Raw genomic sequence first — 24,190 nt, 5'->3', positions numbered from 1 at the left:
TAATATGACAAAATCAACCATCTCCTTGGACTTCAGCCAGTCGCCAGCAAATTCCTCTTTGTGCCTGGCAAACTCTACAAACGTTTGGTTCCTACCTTTCTGCAAATTTCTGACCTTTGCAGGAACAAAAGTTAAGCCTTCGGGACAAACTTAGTAGCTTTTGCCAAATTAATACTAGGTGCTACTGACCTATTCTGAGAAGGGGAAGAAGGAGAACAACCCACATTTTTGAGAGTATGTAGGGCAATCTCATGCTGTTTCTCTTTTTCTCTCTCTTCCACCTTTAACTTTTGGTGGTCAATTCCCTGCCTCAACCTTATCTGCTTACCTAATACCTCCACAGATATTATCCTTACTGACTGTTTGGCCTCTGTTCACCTTTAGTCTTTATCTCTTTCACCTCTCATACACCTCTAACAATAATAAATCCGTCCTGCCGTAGCCAAGTATTCAGTATCCAAAAAATCAGCTACCACCTCAAAATCTGGATTATTTAGCTCTGCAAGCCTGTCTTGCCACCCCTCTCCACTAAGGAGTTCCATTACATTAAACTTAGCAGCAGCCATCGTGACCAAAATACTAAAAAATTACACACAAAAACCACACAATAATAAATTACCCAAAACAAAATTAGAGGACATGAAAATATGTTGCCTAACAAAAACCCCAAGAGTCAGTCTTGCACACTGGAAGCAAATGCAGGGATCAAAAAGAAGGTCACACTTATTTATGGCCTACTTCGGCCATACACACTCTATTTTCATTAATAATAGATTCAAATTTTCTCTAACCAGCGATAAGTCCACAATGCATGGAATCATACTCAAAACATAATTACTTAATGTGCAAGACTATTCAAGGGGGACAAATAAACACTGACAAAAAAACCTCTTAATATTTAATACGTAAACCAGAGATTGAAATGACATCTGAACCTCTTGAACATACACAAAATAATCAAATACACAATTACCCTTATAAAACAATACCCAAAACACTTACACTATTAAATAAAGAAGCCAAAACATCCGTACTTACAAAGGGGGCCCAGAAAGTAGGAGAGGGTAAAAAATAAAGAATAACCTAACATTTACACACTAACTTAATGACAATAATTAACTAAGTAATTCAATATTTTAAGGTATCCTCAACCAAGTAAACCACGTCTGGAGATAATCCCAGGTTTTTAGGGATATAAGGGGCCAAATAGCAGCAGTAATGCCCACAAGTGCCATGATCTTGTCCAGTTGCAGACAATGCCAACAATATCACCTTAGCAGCAAGCTGAGAGGTCCCCCTGGCAGCATAACTGAACCAAAGGCAATGATGGTTGCAAAGCAAATCCTCCATGTGTAGAGGACAGCTAAATTAATAGAGCTGACAGCAGTCAATAAGGGCAGGTGCTCTCCAAGTCAATAACAGTAGAATCAAGCGAATATGTTCAGTGATATCAGTTTAATCAGCAAGCGCAAATAAATAAATATGTTCAGTCTTTTTCAGGTATGTTTGCCTGCAGCCATAGAATATAAACAGTACCACAATCAAGTGGGTAGATCATAATATAGAAACAAAACTGTAACAACAGGTAGCAAAGCAAAGAGGCCACTGAGGGCTTAACCCTTAGTGGATGGTTGAGCTTCAGTGTGGTGCAGGTTTGGGGAGGTGGACGGATTGAGCTTCTGTGTGAAGCAGAATTACTCGCCACTGTTATGGTAATAATGATTCGAAACAAAGGCACCAATACTTCGATATCCTATAAATTCACTAATGGCAACTTTTATACAGACGTGAGAGTTAGGCCAGTATCAGTAATGCTTCTGGCTTCAAGGGGAAAGGTACTGCATCTCTCTCTCTCTCTCACATGAGTCTTTTTGTAAATATGCTTGTAAATATACGAAGGGGTTGCTGTCGTTTTTTGTTTTTATCTTTTACGATCGTATGTCGGTTGTAAATGTAATTTTACAAAGAAAATTGCAAAGAAATATTAGAAAAAGCATGTAAGAAGTAAATTTCTAGATCTTCCTTATAAGTAAATTTACGTGAATATTTTACAACAAATATACAAAAAATTTGTTACTGCTTTTTTATTTCTTATCTGTTTGAAGTATTGTGTGAGCAGTAATAATAATTTACAATCAAACTTATTTATTAGAAAAAGCATATATAAGTTTGTAAAAAATTTATGATTGTCTTGTAAATGAGGTCCCTAAGGGGGTTGTAAATAGTCATTTTCAACTTCTCGTGGAAGGTAGGGAAAATTTTTCAGAATTGTTTTATTTATACAGCGTGAATGTACATGTCATTCTCTTTCCATTGATGTGATTTTTTTTTATTTTGCCGACCTCAAAGTTCCCGGGTCTGGGGTGCTGCGCATTGATAAATTATGCCGTCCCTTAAGGGTTAAAGACCATGTGAGGTGAAATTGTGTTAATAAGCATCTCTATGGAATACCCGACGTGTAAGCCTGATAGTGTTGTGTAATTGCAGATATATGAATCTACATTATGCTCCAATCAGTGCCTTCGAAACTTTTCAAGTTACAGCTTCTCGAAGCCCATTGGCTCTGGGAAATGGGTAAGAGAGTGCTGTGTATATATTAGTGCTTGGCCCTCCTTTACCACAAAAATGTTGTTCGCAACCTCAACTCTCATGGTGACCTGGCCTCTAGGATTTCACACTGTGAACAATTAGCCGCTACCAATCGAACCATTCCGACGTCGAGTCTGCTATACAATCTCTCAGTGCAGTCTTCTCCGATGAGGAAATTAATGCTGCATATACAAAATGCAAAGACCTGATACTAGAAACCACTCTCCAGGAGTGATCCACGAAAAGCTTATCTTCTTTCAAGAAAATATCATATATCACCAAGTGGCTAAGGACCTGCTTGGTGGAAATCTATGCCGATGACCCTTACAATCTGCCTCCAAAGGGCCTGCTGATCTAAGCCTATCTGCAGTGTACCATACAGCAGAAAACGCCTTCCAAACAGCAAAATCCCTCTCAAAAAAAATTGACAAAACCACAGAAAAAATTGAAGAAGTACATGACAAATTTTCACGGATATGGGACCTAATCAGAGGATTACAGAAATCATTCAACAGTCTTAAAACTGTGGAAACAAATAATCTTTCACAGATCTGGGATGCGATCAAAGGAGTGCAGGAATCATTAGACAATCGTACAGCAAGCCACCACACTCCTTTGAATGAGGCATCTATTATTTCCTCACCTCCCAACAACACAGGAGAAATGATGGTGTGACGCGAAGTCAAGGTGGCCATACCCTCCCGAGTGGGAACTGCCCTCTCTCCCTCGGATGAAGTGCCCACATCACCTGTAGATCTATCGGAGGGAACCAATGGACTCCCAGCCTCCTCTCCCTCCCCAGTGCCTCCGGTGGAAGATCGAGCTTCAGTGACGATCACCAGCCCTCGTAAGTCTTCCTACCCTATCTCCCCCCAAAGCCCCCGTTGTGGATGAGGATGAGAATGATCATGAGGGGATTGGGGGTTTGCAGACACAAGGAAGTAGAAAAAAGAAAAGAACCCCTTGATTGCCTGCTGGACCGAAGCCCAATATTCGTGAATCACCTTGGCCGAACCTGAGAAGAGATGTCATGTTGTGATTCACAATTTGACCTCATCGGTGAAGCTAGACGCCATAGTATAGAGAGTCAAGTTTCTCACAAGCTCCAACCCTCTTATCCCCTTGCAAAATTAAGCACGAAGTGGTTTACAGGATTGCCTGCCTATTTCAACACCTCGATGTTCTCAAAGGCGAGAATTTCTGTCCTAATGTAAACGTCTCAAGCTATAACCTAATCTGGGATCAAACCCCCATAGGGGAACTTACTGACACCCCAAGCAGGGGTTTAGGTGCGGGCTCGCCTTCCACCACAAGTGCCAGCCAAGCTCCCATGGCGAGTGACTGCCCACCCCCGCTGGCCAACCCCCCATCCACCCAAATGATCAACTCATTCATTTCCCATCTGTGTGAGTTGCCATGGATACATTAGATATAATTTCTTGGAATATTTTTGGCCCCAAGAGGAACATTCCTTCCCTAAACAAGTTCTGCAAAAACTTCAAAGGCATCACTGCAGTACAAGAAAAGCTCTTCTGGCCAGTGGCCTTGCCATCTGGCGATTCAGGCATGATGACTTCAGAGCTTTCTCAACCTCATCAATGCAAGTTACAGTTCCTGTGGCACAAATCGTTAGACAATATGGTGAATGTGTTGACCTGTAGGAGTGATAGATTGCTGGGGCTTCAAGTGACAGGAGGGGACTCTTAAGATCCTAATAATTAATGTTTATTTACCCTGGAAAAATGAACAATAATTTGATCAATACTGCATGATCCTAGGTGAGTTACACAGCATTATTCACGATTCTACTGCTGATCATATTTTTATAATCAGGGACCTTAATTCTCAGCCCACAAAACAATTTTATAATGAACTTAGTCGATTCTTTCAAAATCACGCTTTCCAAATTACCGATGTAATGCTCCTCCCTCCCTCCCTCCTATACCTGTGTACAAAATAGAACGAACACAGTTACAACCTCCTGGCTGGACCACTGTATCACGTCCCCACAACTTCATGATTCTGTTGTGACCTACAACATTCGCTATGATCTTGCAACGGGATATGATCACATCCCTCACAGGTGTCATTCAGCACCCTATCCCTCCTTACTGTGAACCCCCTAACTGATTGCCCACCTGCCATTATCTGGTATTTTAAAAACCAGCAAGAAACCAGATCCTTTAGGGAAACCAGGCTGTAGTCAATAGTTCAACCGGCAACCTTACTGTGCACTAACCCAAAATGTAGAAATGACCACCACAGGAGAGATCTGAAAGAATTCTATTAGAATATAATTTCTGCTATGCTTGCCTCCGGCAGGGATATGTTTAGATGTCGTCAAGGCGACTGTCGTAGTATACCGGGATAGAATGACTTGGTTAAAGATCTGTATACTGTACACTTTCACAAGAAATGTTTTTACTGTGGGCAAAATGGTGGCCTGAGTGAAGAACACTTTGCACTGCTAATGGGACATGAGCGAGCGCAGTTTCAAACTTACTGCGGCACTGCGGACTGGATGTAAAAACTGGCTAAGGCTGATGCAGTAATCAGAAATTCGAATCTGTGGTGATTACCCTGCGTCTTTGGAAAGGCATTCCAGTCCTAAATCAAAACTAAAGCTATCTGAAGGCAGGAGAAGCCATCGACGACAGGCTATCGCAAGAATGTGGAGGCGATCACTTCAGCACTATCTAAATTGCATAAGCTTGATCAAGACTCCTGAAAGGATGTAGATAATCTCCTTACTGACAACATTGTTTCATTTTGCCAATCGTATATTGCCAGGTAACATCAGCGATGCCATAAACAACCTTCCTAATAATAAATTGCCTGGCTATGATGGTCTACCTGCTTAAGCTTTCAAATTCTGCCATCCAATAATTTACATTTTGCTAGCTGCTTTATTCAGTGCATACATAATTCACCAGTTTCATCCAGACTCCCTACTCTTAGTTCAATTAACACCATTAATGAAAAACAAGCTAAAGGATGCAGCTGACCCTGGCAATTATTGCCCGATTGCAATTACTACAATTGTGTCGTAGATACTTGAGTTCGTTCTTCTAGTGAGACTTATCCCCTTTCTACACACTACTGAGAACCAGTTCTCATTTAAAGCAAACCACTCAACTGATACCTGCATCTATATTCTGAAAGAATTGCTGAACTATTACCCATCATCAGCATCTCCTGTTTTCCTATGTTTTGTAGATGTTAGAAAAGCATTTGACAGAGTAAAGTACCTGAAGCTGCACAAACGAGGCCCACCTCTATATTTAATTGGTATTTTATGTTGTTGGTTCTCCACAGCAGTTCTGTGTCAAATGGGTTAACGTATTGTCATACACCTTCGGCTCCCTAAACGGGCTCCGGCAAGGGGCCATTCTCTCTCCATACCTGTTTAATATGTACATAGATGCCCTGAATGTCAAACTGAACTTGCTCCCAATCGGATGTGCTATCAACGAAACAACAATAAACAACCGCTGTTATGCCGACAATATGGTTTTGATTCCCCCATCAGTGCAAGGTCTCCAGCGACTCATTGACACATGCTGCCAATATGCAGAGGAATTTGATATTCTATACAACGAAACCAAGACCCAGTGTGTGTCGCTGCTCCTGAAATAACTTAAGCAAATTGCAGAACCACAAATTTTCCTCGGAAATCATCGTCTGGAATTTGTGCATGAACTTCCATATTTGGGCCACATATCATAGACAACCTAAAGGATACGGCAGACATAGAACAGAGGCGTCGTAAACTATGTGCAATTGGCAACATGATTGCAAGGAGGTTTGCCTTCTGTCACCGAGACATGAAACTGCTACTCTTCTGGTCAACTGCTACAGTATATATGGGTGTTCCGTTTGGACGAACTATGCTCGAGAGACCATGAGACATATCACTGTTGTTCACAATGACATTCTGAGATGCCTAACAAACACTCCTTGCTATCACTCTGCAACGCAGATGTTCATAGAAAACTGCCTGGATAATTTAAAAATCATTGTTAGGCTCACAATGTCCAGTTTGATCACCCGGCTGAGAAACAGCAGCAATTCGCTCATACAAAGCATCCTAAGCAGTGAGGCAAGATCTAAATTGTGGGAAAGATGGGATAATGAGGCATCTGTTCCTTAAATGACTTATTCTCTATTTTTGCAATTATGAAGTGTCGTCTGCAGAATCAGTCATTATTATTTTATTATCATTATTATTATTATTATTATTATTATTATTATTATTGTTGTTATTATATTTCTATGTTTATTGTTATTATATTGATATTTTCTTTTTATTATTACTGTGATTAATATCATTGCTATTTTCAATTTTCATACTTAGCCTTCTGGACACGACCTTCTGTAACACCTGAGGCCCCTAGCTGGAAATTAATTGTATGCAATTGTTTTTTAATTGTTACCATTTTTTGTGTTTATTTTTACAGCTATTCGAAATATTATTACTGTTATTACCATTATTATGAATACTATTTTTTATACTTTTTATTATTAAGAACACTGCCCAAATGGCTTAATACTAAAATAATGATTAATTTAATTAATACGAAAATGCTAAAACAACTATTAATTTAATTATTTAATACAAAAATGCTAAAAAGACGATTAATTAATTAATACAAAAGTAAAAAGGTCAACATACTGACACTGCACAAATACAAACCTTTGTTCTTTACATATGCAGTGCGAGCTGGGGCGGCTGTTTAACTCTTAATTAAACAGGGTGGTTGGGGTAGTTAGGTACCGACGGTAGGGGTGGGAGTCCTGCTCACCCAGTCGGTGCACAGTCATTTTACTTTCACCTGCCATCAGAGATAATTGCTTGTGATTTTTTGAGATATTGTGGATACTTGTGTATATTTGTGTATACTTGTGTTTGCATGCTTGTAGTTGTGATTTGCTTTGATTTTCATTATGCAAACCCATGACTCATCTCAGCCCAAGGTGAGGAATCCTTGTGTCATGAGGCATTCCCCAGGTGCTACCACTATCAAACCCTGCAACTGCTTCCTCTCCTCGTTGGAGATTGACCCTCATATGCTCTGCACCCGGACTAGTCCTTGTTCTGAGTGTCATTTTTGGCTGTCGAAACATTGGGTGTAATTTGGCCAGAAGAGGAAGAGAGAGAGAGAAGAGTTTTAGAGAAGAGTTTTCTTGATGTCATCAGAGGGCAACACACCTCCTGTGATGCCAAGGAATCTCTCTGGCTCCTTCCTTCCCCTTGCCTAAGGGAGCGGTCTCCCCCCCTTGCTGTCTCCTACTGCTTCGTCAGTAGAGAGTCAGCGTGGGGGGTGACAAAGAAGGATGAAGACTCGCTGACACTTTCCGTTCGTTCGGTGTGGGGTGGGGAAGGAATCCCTCTCAGAGCGCAGGGAGAGTGCCACCACTAACCTGACTGTTTTTCCAGGTTTGGGAGAACCATAAGGCTTCAGAAGCTATGGCCCTCACTAGGCCTTCCTGGAGAGCCTACTGTGCAGGGCTTAATTAAGCATCCAAGTGCAGCGGTGCCTCCTCCAGCGACTGCTGCCTCTGCAACTATTACAACAACAACAGTCACGATGATGTATAGATGTAGGACCACCTCTTCAGTGGCTGCTAACGATGATGCACCTTGTGTTCCCTACAGCATTCCCTACGACATCCTCCCCTTGGGGAGATGTCATTCTCCAAGCCTTGCTAGAGAAGTCCTGCTGTGACCACAAGAAGAGGTTGAAGAAAGAGGGTTGCCGTACATCTTTGTCTTCGTCTTGTGCTGCTGCCTCCTCCCCTTCTTCCAAAACTCCAGGTATCTGGAGAGAGCGGAGGAAGAAGAAGGTTGCTTTTCCCTACTGTAAGGAGGCCCTTAGGTCTTTGGTCAGCCTTCTTCCATGGAAGAGGCTAAGGGATCTCTTGTATGCTCTCCTCTGTATTTGGACATGGGAACCATTGCACGGAGTTCTATGGACTCCCGTGTCACAGGAGCATCAGGTACATGGGGTTCCATGGACCCCCGTGTCACTGTTACCAGTACCGTGAAGTCACCTTCATTTGCCGGTAAAGAACCTTCTGCCCCGGCGTGCGGTTCCACAGACCCCCGTGTATCGGGAGCAACTGTTGCACAGGGCTCCACAGACCCCTGTGTCATGGGAGCTACAGGCACACGGGGTTCCCACGAACCGTCATTAGTACCAGTCCTGACAAGTCATTTTCCTAGGCTGGTAAAGGTTCTACCACTTCATGGGGTCCCATGGGACCCCCATAAATGGACCCGGGCCTAGCCCAGCAAGAGAGAGTAAATCCCAAGTGTGCAGGTGCTGCCTCACCCCCTGCACTTTCCCGCATGGAAACAGTGCCAGGGTCCCGGAAGGTGATGTCGGCCTACTGGTCCGCTCACCTGGGAAAGCTAAGAGGTCCCCTGTCCAGTCGTCTTTGCCTGTAGAGGCCCCAGCCTCAAAGAAGACTGTAGCACGTCTTTGGGACAGCCTCCGTACACGTTTGTGTGAATGGGATCACTCTCCTCGACCTGTGCAGCCGTTGTCACTGCTGGTTGATGACTGCTCACAGCCTGCCTCACCTACTGGGGGTTCAGCCTCCGGCAGATCCATGAAGGGTGCTGGGCACCTCTCATCTGTCCCCTCCACCTCTTGGGAGTATACCGGGAGCTGGGGGGTGTACAGGTAAAGCATCCGGGACTGGGAATATTCGCCTTCCTGTCCCAGCCCTTCCACGAAAGCTTATGCTCCAGGTATGGTCCTCAGACCCAACCGGTCGTATGCTCAAGTGGATGAGAGGTTGCCAGGGGGTTCTGATGAGGGCCTCTCCCCTGCAGAGAGAGTAGCCCTGGGGGACTGTGACCTGGAAGGGCTTGAGGGTGCTTTTCCTCAGAACACAGACACCCCCGAGTTACAGAGGACCTATGCTGAGATCATTCGACTGATACATCAGTACAGTGATCTTAGGGAAGAGACCTTGGCTACCCCTGTGGGTCATCTTTCAGCCCTCGAAGCTACTGGGGACCCCACAAGGAACCCAGAACTTCGATGGGCTTCCCTTGGTTGGATCTAGTTGATGGGTTTTGGACCAAGTGAGCTTTCTTGTTTGTAGGCAGGAGAACTCACCCAGTCCAGCCGCTCGTTCAAGATACTTCCTCTTCCTCTTGCTCATCAGAAGAGATTCTATGTGGCCTGGGGAAGGCATCTGCTGACTAAACAGGTTAACCCAGACCTGATTCGCCCGAGCCTGGGTCTGTCACTGGACCAGCTCCATGCAGAGGGGGTCTCCCTCTCACAGCAGGAGTCAGGGGCCCTGGAGTCAACTGCCATGGCAGCGTTCCAGGTAGTCTAATGTCTCGATGGCTGGTCACTGTCAGTGTCCAAGATTGCTGCCTCTTCCAATTTGGGGTCGAGGGACCCCGAAGAGGAAGCCCCTTTCAAGAGACTGATGCTGTCTGGAGGTAGGGCTATCTACTACTTCACCAACCAGACAGGAAACCTGTGGGCTAACTTGGTGTTGAAGAGGAGGGACGTAGTCCTGAATTGGATCACCAAGTTCACGGTACCAATTTGGCTCTGGCCTTACAGAATGGACTGTTGCTGGGTTCCACTTCTCTCTTCCCTAGAGTAGAAAGAGTAGAAGTGGATGTTGCGATGGACAGACAGAGGATGGAAAACAACGACCGTCTCGTTCACCAAGCAGTGGCTAATACTTCTAGGTCTTTGCATGCCACCACAGGCCGACCTTCGGGTCAGGCTGGTATTTCCTCTATAGGTCCTAGGAAGTCTAAGACTTCCAAGAGCTCTCTTAGGAATACCCAGCCTTCTTCTGCCCTAGCCAAAAAGGTGTGCATAGCAGCACCCCTTTCATTCCCCTTCCTAAGAAGGGAGGAGAACACTAGGGGCGGTGTTCCTCCCCACATGCTGCCATTGGTGGGGTGTTGCCTGTTAAGCCATTGGGCAAAATGGCAGCGACATGGAACAGAAACCTGGGTGGTGGATGTCCTTCAGGTAGGGTATCAACTTCCCTCCGCCACCCCTCACAAGCCATTCTGGTCCATCTCCACATTTTGTTCCCGGCTCATCGAAGGATTGTGCCCTGCGGGGGAAGGTGAAGGTGATGCTGAAGAAAGGCGTTGTAGAAGTCGTGACAGACCAGTCCCTGGGGTTCTACAGCCATCTCTTTCTTGTAGAGAAAGTGACAGGGGATGGAAACCGGTCATAGACCTTTCTTCCCTGAACCGATTAGTTCGCCAGACTTGGTTCAAGATGGGAATGACAAGCTCAGGGCTCGCAGCCATCAGGGAGTCCAACATCATACTTTCTGTGGATCTGAAGGATGTGTATTTTCAAATACCCAACCACCAGTCCTACTACACTTACCTCTGCTTTATCCTCAGGGAGACGGTGTACCAGTTCAGGGCACTCTGTTTCGGGCTCTCAATCACTCCTAAGGTGTTCACATGAGTGTGCACCCTTGTGTTGACTTGGGCCCATTCGCATGGGATATGTCTTCTGAGGTATCTCGATGGTTGGTTGGTCCTGGCGAGCTCTCATTCGCAGTTGCTCCTAGACAGAGATTGACCCCTCGAGTTTGTCACAACCTAGGAGTCATGATAAATTTTGAGAAGTCCGATCTCATACCCAAGCAGAGGATAAAGTATCTGGGCATGCTGATACATACAGCAGCAGTGAGAGTCTTTCCCTCAGACTTGCCCATCAGCAGGTTCAGAGAGGCAGCGCAGTTGTTCCCGTCTAGACAGGAGCAACCAGTTTGGCAGTGGCAAGTCATTCTCGGTTGCTTGTCGTCCTTGGAGAAGCTGTTCCCCTCATGGGCGGCCTCACCTTCATTTTCATCAGTGAAGAATGGAGTTCTGGTCTCCGACAAGAGACACCCTGTACCTTCCCATTCCTCTTTTGGAGGAAGTGAGACAGGACTTAGCCTGGTGGCCAGACAGCAGGAACCTCATAATAGGAGTGTCTCTAAACACTCCCCCTCCTGAGATGCTTCTGTTCTCAGATGTATCGACTGAGGGATGTGGTGCACACCTGGAGGAGTTGCTCCCCCTCGATGTGGGACCACCTTGATGTGGTGGGGGGGCCTCTTGAATCCCAGGAATTTGTTTCCAGGTTTGAGTCCAAGAGTCATATATTTATTATATATTTCTTTGGACTAATTTTATGGAATTTTCCAGTTATTGTAAAATTTATAGGACCTGATAAATAGGAAAAGATATCATAGCTGGGATTGGGTTTATATCCAAAGCTAAATAGTGGGAACTGTGGTAGGACCATCAACTGCCTGATAATGTTCAGATCTGAGTGATATCAGATTGATAGCTCAAGGGCGGAACTATTCTTTAGGGCTGGACCATGGATTCCAGGGGGGTCTGATTCTGGGGATAGGACTCTCGGCAATCTATCCGGTTTGCCCATAACATGATTAGGGAGGGGATGATTGTACTCTTGTAATACTCTCAGTCCTAGCAAGTGGTTTTGGCTTACACTTGGGCCACTTTAATCACGTTGTGCCATCCTCTGTGGGGTAGGATAGGGACGCTGACATTTGGGAGTCGGCTCTCACTTGCGCCATTGGTGGAAGAATTAACTCCATGAAAAGCTGATGATACCTTGTTAAGGTTTTCAGGTTAATTTTTTTTCTCTCTCTCTCAAATCTTTATGATAGGTAAAAATAAGGATTCAAGTACCCCTGGGCCCCTTGATGGTAGCGACTTGGCATAGTTGACGACTACTGGAACCTCCTCTTGACAACTGTTTAGAAAAATGTAAAAAAAATCTTAGTGTAATTGCACTGGAACCCTATGCTCCAGTACAGAGCAAACCTAAAAAATGTAAATATCATCTTGACCCAACCTTGACTTATTTCGACTCCCGCTTTGGGAGTGGAAGTTGGTCGAGGTTTCTAACCATGGAAACAGAACAACCAATTTCACCCCGAAAATTGGAAAACTTCTTATTAAAAAGACACTCAATGACAGAAATGTCGTTCAGACAAATAAAAATAAAGATGTGGCATATAGAAGCCACAACAAAAAACCAATCTGAAAATATTGACGAACCGGTTGATAAGAATATGCTGTTGGACTCAATGAGATATCCCAAAATCCAAGATTGTGAGGATATACTGATAATACCAAGTAAACAGAATAATAAAGTATTAAGAATTGCAAAATTTAAAATTTGAGGTCAAGATCTACCTCAAAAATAAAAATTTTAGGCCAAAATAGAATCACAGACCTTATGTTCCAACCACTACATTGTCAAAATTGTATTAAATATGGACACACGAAGAAAAACTGTTGAAATGGATGTATATGTGCTTATTGTGGTTCTGATGAACATGCCACACAATGGAAATATGCTGAGCCAAAGTGTGTAAACTGGGCAAGATCATCACGCAAGGTCCAAAGAATGCAAGTTTTATATGTACAATACAGAATTGAAAATCTTACAAGGAAGTGCTGGGATGTCTATAAAGGAAGCTAATTTGGAACTGAAAGTGAGAGGAATTCAAGATCCGTCTAAGAAACATACATACTTTTCAGTAACAAAAACCAGTAATGAAACAGAAATGCTTACAGATGGAAGTAATGGAACACAGGAAAAAAAATCCCAAGAAGAAAATGCCTTGCAAATGAAATCTAAATTGGTACAAATGATATGGATAATATTTTATCAAATTAATTTGAAGTATTAATGCAAATACCACAAGAAGATGCTACTACAAAAGTAGCAGAGGAAAGTTGTGATGGACCAGAAATTACAGATAAAAAGAGACTGTTGGAGAGAAGCACCACCCAAAACGAGAAACCAACTCTTGATAGAGAAACTTCAGTTAAACCAAAGAAAAGGATAAGAAGAAAGAACAAACACAAAAACAAGCTAAGCATATACCTTTATCTCCTAAAATAATAATAAAACCCATGGAAGCAGATGTCCAAAATATCGAAGTTGAAGAGAACCATACCATAGATTATGTCAAGGGAGAAGAGATTACTCCATCTCCAATAATTGGTACAAGAACAAATGAAACAAGGAATATACATGATAACACATGTGGATGTAACAGTTGTTTCACTGAATTGCACAATAATAATAAAAACATAACGAAAGATGGTTTAACGAACATCATAAGAAATTTTATGAAATATAGAAAAAGAGAAACCACAGATTGAGTACCCATGAAAAGGTTGCATGTGCATTGGTACCTAGTATGTTATAAAGAAAGACAAATGAATGTCATGAGTAAATTATTAGAAAAAAATCCAAGTTGATAATACAAAAAAAGAAAGTAAAACTCGACTGCTATAACATAATATTTTCAGCAGCTATATTATACAATGGAACATAAATAATGTACAGACCGGATTACACCTAGGAGAAATACAAAGGTTACTAAAAGAATATGAACCAGTGATATGTTTACAACATGCCAACAAATAATATCAACAGTGATGTAAATATATCATAGCATCTACATCTAGAGAGGAAGAAGGAAATTTAGGTACTGATATATATGTACATAACAATGCATGTTAAGACAAAGTACCTGTAAACTTTACTGACCTACAAATATCGAGTAGTAGAATACAAATAAAAAATGATAATTATGTAATTTATAATTTATACAACCACCCTAATAAAAATTGACATTAATAAACTTAAAGAATTTTTTAATAATGCCAAAAAACCTACATTAATAGTAGGTGATTTAACCCACAACCCAATATGGGATTGTAATTTTACAAACTCAAATAGAGCAGGAAGTAAAACAGAAGGAATTCGTAGATTCAAACTGACATATGCATAAGTAATAACCAAATCAGCATATATTTTTCAGAAACATGAAACTTTTCTTCCAGTAGACTCAACTCTATGTACAAGCATAGCAGACAGATTGGATTGGAATATAGTTGATGACTTGCACACCAGTGATCATTTCCCAATATTAATTTTATTATTACAAAATAATCCCTCCAAGCATGTCCCTCAATATAACATTTATAAAGCAGATTGGAAACTATATGAATTCTACACCAGGAATATCCCACTATTTGAGCATGTACAATATCATAATAAAACAAATATATTTCTTGTTGATTTCATTAAAAATGCTGCTGATAAAGCAATACCAAAATCAAAATCTCGTCCAGCAAAACACAAAGTCCCATGGTGGTCTGAAAAATTAACAGAATTGATAAAAATAAAACAGCAAATTGAAAGAACGATTAGACAATTTGAATGAAAGTTTAGTAAAATAAATAAAACGTACCGATATTTGTGGTACAAAAACCTTTATATTATTTATTAGAAATTGATGCATTAAAACCTCTGTATAGCAAATATCTGCAAATTTAAAAATAAGTAATTCAGGAAGAATCATTTCATGGAGGAAATCTGTATCAGATCTCTCTAATAATACTCCCATACAAAAAATATGGGAAAAATTCAGAAAAATAAATGGTACCCATGTTAAACCACCTGGACATGATGTACTAAAAGATGGGAAAAGAATACTTGATCCAAAAGAAAAAAAAGTAATGTAATAAAGGGAAAAAGCTTGTAAAAGTAGTATTGACAGAAATTTAGATGGTGCACTTCCACTTTTAAGTAAAGATAGTATAGAATTTATAATAACAATAAATTTTGAAACAGAAGACATAATATTTAATATGGAAGGAAGTTGGAGATTTGCTCAACTGAACAGCAATGAATCTGCCCCTAGGTGACAATATTTGTTTGAAATGATCTGCCTCAGCACCTTTGGCAAAGTCATACTTATTAGTTTACAATCACTTATGGCTGCAAATTTATTTTCCTGATGAATAACTTAAAGCTATAATTTTCCTATTCAAAACCTGGAAAGGATCATGCAAATTACTAGAGAAAGTGGTAAATGCTCGATAGCATGGCACATTCGAGAAAATAAAATTTTAACTCCCACTCAATTCGGGTCACAGTGTGGCAGATCTACATTGATTCCCAAGCTAACTTAGAAGGCCACATACGAAGAGGATTTGAATGAAAACAAATTACTATAGCTGTCTTTTTGACATTGAAAAGGGAAATGATACCACATGGAGATATGCAATATTAAAAACACATTACATAAAACAGCATCTGTAGACATTTGCAGGTTTATCAAAACTTTTTGACAAATGCACTTTTCAAGTGAGAATTGATGTATTGTCAAGTACATTTCCACTTGAAAATGGTGTTCCACAAGGAAGCGTCCTTAGTGGCACACTGTTGACTTTAGCAATAAATGACATCAGTAATAATCTACTTGTTGGAATCAAAAGTAACTTGTATATAGATGATTTTGCCATATATTATTCAGCATCTCGCTTAAAACGTGCAGAGCAAATAATTAATAAAACTGTAATAAAAATAGATGAATGGGCCTCATCTGTAGACTTTAAATTATCCATACAAAAGACTCAAGCAGTAATGTTTTATACAACTAAAAAGTGGATAAAAGGTGAAGAAATAGATTTAAAAATCAGAAACCATAGTATACCAATTAGCCAGACAGCAAAATTTTTGGGATTAGTATTTGATACTCACTTGAACTGGAAAGCCCACACACCAACATACAGCTGAAATCTAAATGTAAAAAGAGCATTAAATCTAGTTAAAACTATCAAACACTACTTGGGGAACTGATAGACATACTTTTACTTTACTGTATAAAACAATAGTGTTATCTGTCATTGACTTTGGAAGCAAAATATATGGCTCAGCATCAAATGCAACACTGAAAACGTTAGACCCAGTTCATAATGAAGGCGCCAGGAATATGTTCAGAGCCGATGGAATCATGGCATCACCAACCACATCTGTACAAGTTGGGTGCAATGAACTACCACTGTCTCTCCATAGAGAGTTTGTAATAATGAAGAGTGCCTTGAGAGTTCAGACAAGCGATTCGCCAACAAAAAAAAAAAAATTATTTGAATTAAGATATGTATTTATAAACAATCATTTGCCACCTTTTCCTCTTAGAGCTAGAAGACTGTTTGAGTCCCTCTTAGAGCTAGAAGACTGTTTGAGTTGTTGAATATAAATGTGCAGTTTCCTTCAACAGTAAAATTACCTCCTCTTTGGACTATGAATAAAATAAGAATTTGCACACACTTAAAATATTTATCAAAAAGTTGCTCATATACCCCAGCACACCATAGACAACATACAATGGAACATATAAGTTGGAAAGGTCCACGTTGCACAATATACACAGACAGATCTAAATCAGAGTATGGAGTGGGATATGTTGCAGTATCCGAAGACAAAATTTATCAGTTCTCTTTACCTGATAATGCCTCTATACTTACAGCTGAGTTATGTGCAATAGCATCAGCCATAAAAATAATTAAAGAAACCTCATGTGATAATTTTGTAATTTTTAGCGGCTCTAGAAGTGCCATCGAAGCCATTCAGAGTTACAAACCAAAAAATGACATGGTACAACAGATAAAGTTATTACTCCATAAGTTATATAATAATGGGAAAAATATAGAAATATGTTGGATCCCTGCCCACATAGGGATTAAGGGAAATGAAAGAGGCTGATAAAGAAGCTAAAGAAAGCCCATTTCTGACGATCAATGTAAATATACCAATTAATGATTATATAATACATATAAAAGCAGGCATAAACAAATAGCAAATAAATAAGATGAAGAACCTGAAAATAATGGTTAAAACAAATAAAACCTGAAGTTATAAAATGGAGTTCATCATACCAAAGAGAGAGACATGCGCAAGTAATTTTAACACGTCTCCAAATAGGCCATACTCGTCTGACACATGGATACTTACTGAGCAGCCGGCATGAACCAGCTCCCAAATGCTCAGAATGCAAAGTGATAATAACAGTTAAACGCCATTATGTGAATGCCCAGAATACAACCAACATCAGTTATCAACTTTTGGAAATAGATCGATTGGTGAAGTTTTATCAAAGTCTGCAACATTTTCAATTGACTCAGTTTTAATATTCATGGGGAAATGTAAATTAATTGATAAAGTATAAAAATTAATTGTAATACAAAATCATGGGCATCTAATATATAAAAATCCTAATTTAAAATTTTTAGTTATTCAAATTTTTCATTACTCAGTTTTATTTATTTTTTAAATTGTATAGATGAAACTTGAGTAAATGTATTTAATGTGTGCATATGTTCTAGTGTGGAAGCAGATGCCTTTTTGCATATTTTTAAAATTTCATTATTCATTCATGGCTTAGACCTGGTACTCCATTTCATTTTAATTCTTCAGGCCAGCCTTATAAGAGCTGTTAATCAGCTCAGTGGTCTGGTTAAACTATTTTGTTAATAATAATAATGGAGAAGTTGCTGGTTTCAGGTGTGTGGAACCAGAACGATAGACACTTCCACATCAATATCCTGGAACTCAGGCAGCTCTCTTAGCTCTCCAAGAGTTTCAGGAGCGAGTGGTGGGCACTCCATGGTGTCGATGAGCGACAACACCACAGTAGTGGCATACGTCAACAAGTAGGGGTGATTGGTGTCCCTTCAACTCCACAGGTTGACAGTGCAGGTGCACGAGTGGGCAGTAGAACACTTGGTGGAGCTGTCAGCCAGATATATTCCAAGCAAGATGAATGTAGTGGCAGACAAGCTCAGTCACCAGGGCCAGGTGATAGGGACAGTGGTCACTACATCTGAACATTACTGGTATTGCGTCCTTAGGGCTGACCAGTGACCAGACCTGTTAGCAACCTGCGGCACAACAGGAAGCTGCCAGTGTTCTGGCAGTTTGTCCAGGAACCCATGGGCAGCAGCAGGGACGCCTTTCAACGCCCAAGGGACAATCTCGAGGCTTCCTTCCCTGTGTTCTGTCTGATTCATTGGGTGATCAGCAGGGTAATGATCACCCCGAATCTGAATGACCCTGGTGGCTCCCAAGTGGCCACATGCCATATGGTTTCCAGACCTGCTAGCTCTACTTTCCAAGGCACCAAGAGAATTTCAACATAACCTCCTATGCCAGCTGCTCCATGAGAGTACAACCAGTCCGTTGGAGTCTGTTCAATTCACCGGATGGAGACCATCAATATCTTGTAAGTGAGAAGTTTCTCACTGCACAGTGACATAATGACCTTTGAAAATCCTCTGCGGGCTGTGTTGGTGTTGCAGACGGGGTATCTCTCCGGTCGGAGCTACTCTTCAGCAGGTAGCGGACTTTCATGTCTTTCTTCGCTGTGAGAAGCTTCTCTCTATCTCAACCATTAAGGGCTACAAGTCTGCCCTGGGCCTGGTCCTTCGCTTGAAAGACATTGCTCTCCCATGTGGAAGGTCTCTGTGCTGATGAGGAGATTCGAACAGTCTTGCCCTTCCAGGGAACCCAGGCCCCCTGAGTGAGATGTGACTCTCGTTCTTTGGAGCCTGACTTGTACACCCTATGAGCCCTTATGAGAGTCATCTGACAGGGATCTGACCCTCAAGACTGTTTTCTTGCTTGCCTGGCATTGCAAAGAGTTGTTAGGCTACTTAGTTCTTTCCTCTGACGTTAAACACTTGAGGAGATGGGGATCTGTCATGCTCAAATTTGTCCCGGAATTCTTAGTGAAAACTCAGAATACATTGGTCCCTGATGCCAGGATCGAGTCCTTTTCGATCCCCTCCTTAGAGGACTTTGTTGGTAGTGATCTGTACAAGATGCTACTGTGTCCAGTTGGGCTGCTGTATTACAATCTTAAGAGGACTCGGCAGCTCAGGCTTGAGTGTCAACATCTCTTTGTTAGTACTGGCTCAACCAAGAAAGAGTTGTCCAAGAACACCATTTCTTTCTGGCTTTGTAAGGTGATTAAACAAGCGTACTCTACGTCAGATGATGTGGACGGGAGTATGTACCAAGCAAGAGCTCATGAGGTCAGGGGCATCGGTCCCTCCCTCACATTCAAGAAGAACCTGTCTGTTTCACAGGTACTAAGGGAGGGAGTTTGGTTGCGACAGACCACATTCACCTCCTAACTTTGGGATGTTGCCCATAGGTCCTTGGACAATTTTTCCTTGGGTCCTGTGGTGGCTGCTCAGAACTTGGAGCTCATCAGTTCCCCCTAGAGGACAGGTAGCATCACCTATAGTCCAGCAGAACTTCAGAAAAGCATGCTTTGACGTCATTATGAAGTTTTGTTGTGGATTCTTCATCTTTAGGCCAACCTGAATCAGAATCAGCCGGGTGCCAGCTTGGAACCCTTGAGGAATTTTTTTTACAGGCAAAAAACAAAATGGCCACCAGCCTTTTCTGATAATTCCATTTTTGGTCCTTATCTTCCTTGTAGACCAATTAGATACACGATCCGGCCTCTAAGCCCATGTCTTTGGGTTAAATCCAAATATGATGAAATAAAAAGTATTTGAATGAAAGTTAGCATCAAATCTCACGATCTCTTGAAGGTAAAGCGATAAATAAATTTATAAAAATTCTGGGAAATTTGGTTTCAGCTACTTTCTCAATGAAGATCATAAATTTTGTTCTTTACCACTTGATTTTGGTCACTGAATCAAATATGATGAACAAAGAGGTTTGCATTATAAATGTTCTAAAATTAAATGAGAAAGTCACCTGTGATTTATGGAGAAAATGTGCTTTGCAATGAGCCTCAACTTGAAGCACATAATTGTCTCGAGATTCTGGTATCAAATTTAATTATTTTACAGAAATTTCATTATGCTGTTTATTCTTCTTTTTTTTTGTCAGTTATTACTATACTTCTATATATATTGTAGATAACTGAAATTATTAAATGAATTTGATGTATATTAACAATAATTCTTTCTTCCAGGTGAAGTTGAAAAGTAGAAGTTTTCATGATGGATTCATCAGTCTAGAGGATAATAATTCTTGTTTCTTCAACTATGTAATCCCAGCCTTCCAACAAAGTAATTACTGCACTAGAACTAGAATTAAAACAATTATTCTAGTAGTAAACGTCGGTGATAGGCTGCGTAACCTCTCAGACACTCAATGAATTTTAATATAAGAACTGTGTATCTACTTATACTGTACATCTGAACACCATATTAGAAGACATGAACAGGCCAAGCAAAGCCTCAGCCAAGAAGACAGAAGGTCCAATGAATTTCACTTCCATGTTACCTCTTCTGTGGGTGTCATCTGTGTGAAAGAGATGATCCTCACAATCCCATCGATGGAAAGTGGTGCAGTGCAAAACAGCAGATAGGGGCAAAAGGCCAACTTCCTTTAAAGGGAGGATTTTAGAGGTTTATGACCAAGCGCAATGATAAGTTAACTGATGACATTCGTCTTTAGATCCAAAGAGGACCTGTCTGACACACTTCTTGCAGATGTACAATATCATCTTGATTGTTACAGTTCTTCATGTCTCCAAGAGCTACTCGTCTTCCATCCAAAAGACAATGACAACGAAGATTGTGACAACAGAATGCTAAACAGCTCCTTTACAAGCTTTTAAAGAGATGGAATGGAACAAGAATCACATCTGGAACTCAATAGAACTGCTCCAAATGTACAATTCCTTTGGTGGGGAAAAAACTATACGTCGTCATCTTGTACAGCATGGTACAAGCACTTTAGATCCTGATATAATAAAGTTGTCTGAAATGGATATGCTAACTTCCTTGTATTCAAGGGCATGCGACTTTCTCGCGCAGTGGAGGAGCACAGAGAGGCATACTAAAGGAAATGAGATCCACATTGCAAAGGCATCGCACAAAGAGATAAAAAAACTGAAATCAGATAATAAAACATACAACACAAGCTATCGAAATTGCAGGAGGCAGTAAGTCAACCCTTGCCAATCTTTTGGAAGCCATCTCACCAAATAGCCCGCATACCAATCATAGCATTTTCATTTGATATTGTAACAAGTGTTATTACAAACAAGCCAGTAAACCTTCAAACGCTAGCTCTTGAGGTATTACTCAGAGAGAAACAGTTGATAGATCAGTGTCATTCTTTTGGCATTTGTGCTTCCATATGATGAAATACTCCATTTTAAGGCGTCAGCTGCATATGCTGCATCCAACAAAGCAGGGTAGGATTGTTTAACAGTGAAAATTAGTTAATTCAGGCAGTGGCTGGCAAATTATGATGCTAATGTTTCCTCCACATATAGTCTTAGCTCAACTCATACTCTTACTCTGCTTTGACTCAGGCATGGTACACCAGATATTGTCATCATCGACGGATGTGCTCTGTTATGGACCATACATTGGCCCTAAATGGAACAGTCAATTTGCTGACCAACTTTAGGACCATCAAATACCAATCCTAGCACATTGTGATGTTTACATAGTGTTTGACAGTTTTTATCAGAACAGCACGAAACAGATGACTAGAGCACATCACTCAGGTAATGATGCAAGCCGAAGGTATGAGTTGAAATTAGGCACACCCTTACCTGCACAGAAAGTGATACTCAATGTCACCTTCAACAAAATGCAACTCATTGATTTGATATTTCAATATCTTCAGGACCTCATACAGAGTAATCATTCAAAACTGGCAATAACGGGAAAAGACCCTACACCACTACAAATATGGAACAATTCCATTCTACACGGACAGGATCTGAAAACAAATCATGAGGAAGCTGATGTCATCATCATCCATCATTTAGTTCGTATTGCGTCAGGTAACTCTCACATCAAAGTGATCTGTGATGACACCAATGTTTTTATCCTTCTCATTCATTTCTACATTGAACACAAAATGACTGCAAATGTTAGCATGGAGAGTCCATGAGCTGGTCGAACAATAATAGACATTCGTCAAACAGCACTAAAACACAAATGCATCACAAAGTGCCAGCCTGCTGTGCATGCCCTGACTGGGTGTGACACAGTTTCGTTCATATATGGAATTGGAAAGGTCACAGCTTTAACAGTATTGATGGGTGGACATGACCTACCCTTGCTTGGTCAACTGGAAGCGGACAAAAGCAATTTAATTTCAGAGGCAACCTCTTTCATTGCTGCATGTTATGGTATCAAACATGAAGATAACATGAACAGTCTCCGTCGCCAGCTGTGGAAGTCAAGGATGGCAAACAAAAAGATAAGTTCTTCTCCAAAATTGAAGTCGCTGCCTCCTTCACACGATGCATTTGTGCAACATGTACTGTGCTTCGCTCTCATCTTCAAGTTATTATATGGAAATCGGCGATGCATTCAGACACCCCAGACCTTGACCCTAGGCAATGGATGGCATCATGATGAAGATGGTGTGACAATGCATCCGACAACACTGCCTTCAGATGTATCTCCCATTCAAAGCTTTGAGCATTTTGCACCTTATTAAATGTGGATGTTCCAGCAATCGTCAATGTTCTTGGGGAAGGTGTGATTGTGTTATAGCACAGATGTCCTGTTCAGTGCTTTGTAAATGTAAGTAGACGCCTATATATATATATATATATATATATATATATATATATATATATATATATATATATATAATATATTATAATGTAAACAATTTGCCTAGCAAACTTCCTTCCTTAACGAAACATGATATATATATATATATATATATATATATATATATATATATATATATATATATATATATATATATATATATATATATATATATATATATATATATATATTATGTTTCGTTAAGGGAGGAAGGTTTACCAGGCAAATTGTTCCATAGTAATGTTATCAAAAGTGTTTTGTTTCATTAAATGGTAATAATGCAAGTAAGACGGCTGTTTGGAGTGCAATGAACTGCAGGTGAGCACTGGTTTTAAAACAGGTTGTAAAAAATGCGCCGAAGTTTCTTCGGCGCAATCGAGTTTCTGTACAGCCGCCAGGTATAATCAAGGTTCAAAAATTGACTTCCATCTTCGTGGTCTCGTATATCGCTGTATGAATCATGTGGCTCAGTGAAAACTTAGCCACGCCCGATGGTGGCCTATCCTTTTATCAATACAGAAGCACGACTATGGCTAACTTTAACCTTAAATGAAATAAAATCGCTGTGGAGTGCTGAGGTTAAGTAATTTGGCTTGTTTTGATGATTGAAGGGTGGATGGTCAATATATCAATCAGCCCTAGCCTCCCCAGTAGCCCTTAAGATCTAAGACATACAGAAAAGTGCGGACCAAAAAAATCTCGGACAGACAGACAAAGTTGACATGTTTCCTTTTCAGAAAAGAAAATGGCTAAACTCTATAGATACTTTGATACACGAGAACTCGGTTTTTGATTTGTTTTAGTATATGGTTTTATATTTACTGGTTTGAGTTTATAAAATAAAAGCTAAGCAAAAGGCATTTTTATATATATGCTCAGTTGAAGACTTGCATACATCATGTAAAAAGTAGCAAGTTCTAGATATTCTCAAATTAATCCTTTTTCCATGCTATAATATCAAGGCAGATAAGTAGGATGGTATAGAAGTCACTCAGTATGCAAATTCGATACCAATTATTATAAAAATAATGGAATAATGTAGATGAATTTCAGTGGACAAAATTTCAATAGTAAACCTTTGAACATTGATACAGAAATTTTCTGGAATGAGCGGCTTCATCTCGGACAGCTGTGAAATATTCAAAA

Source organism: Macrobrachium rosenbergii, chromosome 31 (assembly GCF_040412425.1).
Source record: "Macrobrachium rosenbergii isolate ZJJX-2024 chromosome 31, ASM4041242v1, whole genome shotgun sequence".
Lineage (NCBI taxonomy): Eukaryota > Metazoa > Arthropoda > Malacostraca > Decapoda > Palaemonidae > Macrobrachium > Macrobrachium rosenbergii.
The sequence above is the reverse complement of the archived record's forward strand: the minus strand, read 5'-3'. Positions refer to the sequence as shown.